The 3517-nt window shown below is 34.7% G+C and overlaps 1 pseudogene; it reads left to right on the top strand.

Moving 5' to 3' along the window:
• Positions 388-3517, top strand: part of LOC107626526 — a 5683-nt pseudogene continuing 2553 nt past the window's right edge.

Here is a 3517-nt window from a genome sequence, read left to right as displayed (position 1 = left end):
CTCTAATCTTTAGTCTCACTTCAACGTAAATTTTAGAAAAAATGACAAATAGCTCCTGACCTTTTGTCCCGCAGATTTTTTTGTCCTTAACCATTGAAAAATACTTTTAAGTCTCTAACCTTCACAAAATTTGGACGGATCAGTCCCTCCTTCCAAATGCCTCCGTCAGGGACTGATCCATCCAAATGCCTCCGTTAAGGACTGATTCGTCTAAGTTTTGTGAAGGTCAAAGACTTAAAAATATTTTTCAATGGTGAAAAACGAAAATGTCTGCATGAAATATTTTTAGTCGCAAAAAAAATCCCTAATATTTTCCTTAATACTTAATCTTATTTTACGGTCAAACTTTAGTTGAATATATGAAGTTGTCTATTTGTGATTGAATTAGTGTGGAACGCAAAACACAACTGGTTTATGTTAGACGAGGCAAAGAAAGAAGCTTTGACAACTGCCTTGCCTTCGTCGTTTTCCTTCCTTCTTCTGCACCTTTCGTCTTTTCCTTCTGTCTTTCACTCTCTCCGAGACCTCTCGCTATTATAACAATATATATAATATTCAATTAAATAAATAAACAAACAAATTAGTAAAAGAAAAAAAAAACCTTTGGCTGCAGAAGCTGTCATTTTTATTTGTTTTGTGTTTCAGGTTCTTTCAATTTTCCCGCTCTGTATATAGAAAACCTTCGTTACTTCCCTTCCTATCCTTTCTTCTTCTCCTTCTTTCAATTTTTTGAACATGTTTTCTTCTTAAGCTATATAAACTGAAGCAGTGGTTTCAGATATTCCATTGTTACATATATTGTCTTTCTCGTTTTCCGGGAAAGTGGAGAAGTAAAATATGAATACCAGAGCACGCACCAGTCTTCACTCCATGAAAGCACCTTTAAATGCTTCCAAAGTAATTTCTTCTTCGTCTTCTAGATTCTTTATTTTCTATTTTTTTTCAAATGTTTCTGAATAGTTGAAAAGCAAAAGCTTGATATTCCAAAGCCTTAACTTAATCGCAAGAATGGAATTTTGATTTTGCTTAACTCAGAAAAAGTTGTGCACTTTTCACCCAAATCTGAAAAATTCGGTTCTTTAACTCCCCTCAAGAAACGAATAGTTCTGCTCTTTATTTTCTTTCTCCTTTTTATTTTTTATTTTCTAATTTTCTCGCTTATAGATTTGTTTATTTGTGAAATGTGTGAAAGCAGAACAAGATGGAAAATACTATTAGAGGGAGCAGCAGAACAATGGCTTCTCAGAAAGCCGCGAAAAATGTTCGTCGATCTAATCGAGAAAGGAAAATGGCTCTGATACAAGATGTATTTCAATCTTCCTCATCATATCATATACTATAATATAATCTTTGTTTTAATTTTTGTTCATTCTTTCATCTCAGTTCCATGAAAGAATGAATTGCTTTTCTCAATTTTCAGTTAGACAAGTTGAAGAGGAAGCTCCAGCATGAAGAGAATGTTCATAGAGCCCTAGAAAGAGCATTTACAAGACCATTGGGTGCATTACCTCGTCTTCCTCCTTATCTTCCTCCATATGTTAGTATCTCTATATCTTCATTGATCCAACTATTTCAGTTATTGAAATCGTTGTGTCCAAATCATACACGAGTTCATTTGTATTATCATCCTCCAGCTTAGTCCGTTTACCACTACACAAATTGAATTTCTAAAGGGACAGATATCATGAATTTTTTTATATAAAAGAGTTACATTTTGTTAGATATCTCGTTGCAGTTTAAACGAGTCATCTAACAGTCTCAATTCACTCTATAAATTGGTTAGTTCACTTTGCTCCCATTCAAACACACACACACACCCCAATTCTTCTTCTTCTTCTCACAAATGACGTATAGCTAATATGTGTTTGTAAGTGTGTATTCGAATGCAAACATTAGGCATGATCATATATGATGCATGTGAAAGTAATAGGACTGTTTATATGTGAAACTTAAAGACAATAGAGATTCAGTCATACATTGATTGAAGTGTTTCATACAATGAGATAATGCATCTGAATCATAGTGGAGTTTTATTATATTATGGTTATTCTATTTCCTCAGTTCCACAATGTTGTCACTTTGGAAATTTGATCATCTTAATGCATCTAGATATAAATTTGAGTTATGGACGGATCAAATTCTCAAAGTAACAGATGTTATGGAACAAAGGAAGTATCTTACATGATAGATGGTAAAGTAATTAGGACTCTTTTGTATGTGTTAATTTAGACATTAGAGCTTCTGGCTGAAGTAGCAGTGTTGGAGGAGGAGGTGGTTCGGCTCGAAGAACAGGTTGTGAATTTCAGACAAGGTTTATATCAAGAAGCTGTTTACATTTCCTCCAAGAGAAATGCAGAAAATATGAACGACTCTATTGAGCAAAACACAGCAAGAATCTCAAAACATCAAAGATCCAAGTCATTTTCGCAGAGCGAGTTTCATTCGATGACAATGGGAAGGCCTCAGCCTTCTCTTGCCAGAAGTGCTTCCAGCAGGAAGCTGTTTTCCTCTGACGTTGCGACCGATCACACAGGGAAGCTAGTCAATGGGAGGCAGTTTCACAGAAAACAAGAGTCATTTTCATCTATTCCAGAAGAGGGAAAAGGAAAAGAGAATAGATTGTTTAGTAACTTGGTTAAGGATAAGCAATCACCGGAAAAGAAAACTGCCAAAGTCAATATCCCTATGAAGAAATCTCCACTGAAACAAGAATCAGCTGAAAAGTGCATGGATCACTTCAAGTTACAGGTAAACTCCTTTGCTTTCTTTCCTTCTTCTTATATTTTTTTTATCCGTAACTCCATTCATTCCATCGCAAGTGTGATAGATAGTTTAGAACAGATGAGATAATAAACGTAATTGTCCAATATAATTAATTAGCATAATTTCGTACAATCAATTTAAGCCATCTAAATTGGAGATGTTTTTAATCATTTTGTAATCCATATGCGTAATTAAAATTGGACAATGAGTGAGTATTCTTTATAAATGACTTCTCTAGGAATCATTTGTCTATAAGTTGTTTTGAACCTAAACAAGCTGATTTTCAAATGAATATTGTATATGATTTTCATGTTGCTTAGACAACTGCTTCTTTGGCTTGCCAGCTGGATTGGAGATTAGCAGATCAAGAAATGGCACAGAGTTCATCAACTTCGTCTTCAGATGATAAGGTGGTAGAAGTTGATAGCACCCCTAACAGAATTTCAGAGGATACTGTTAAGTGCTTGTGTAGCATATTTTTAATCGGAACATCCAATGACTTTTTGATGGAGCCGAGAACGCCACCATACTCTGACAGGGAAAGCAGCAAGGAAAAAGATCAGTTGTGTGATCCTTATGGTATCTGTTCGGAATCCAAAACAACAGATGTTGGTCCATACAAAAATTTTGTGAGGTTAAAGGCTCTGTTGATCTCAGCAGAACAACAAGTACCCATAGATTAAAGTAAGTAAAGTTGATGTTGCAAGTTACTATCTATCTATCTATCTATCTATCTATCTATCATTTCCTGATT

The sequence above is a fragment of the Arachis ipaensis genome, chromosome B01 (genome assembly GCF_000816755.2).
Source record: "Arachis ipaensis cultivar K30076 chromosome B01, Araip1.1, whole genome shotgun sequence".
In the NCBI taxonomy this organism is placed as follows: Eukaryota; Viridiplantae; Streptophyta; class Magnoliopsida; order Fabales; family Fabaceae; genus Arachis; species Arachis ipaensis.
Note: the sequence above shows the minus strand (reverse complement) of the source record. Positions and strands in the feature narration are given on the sequence as shown.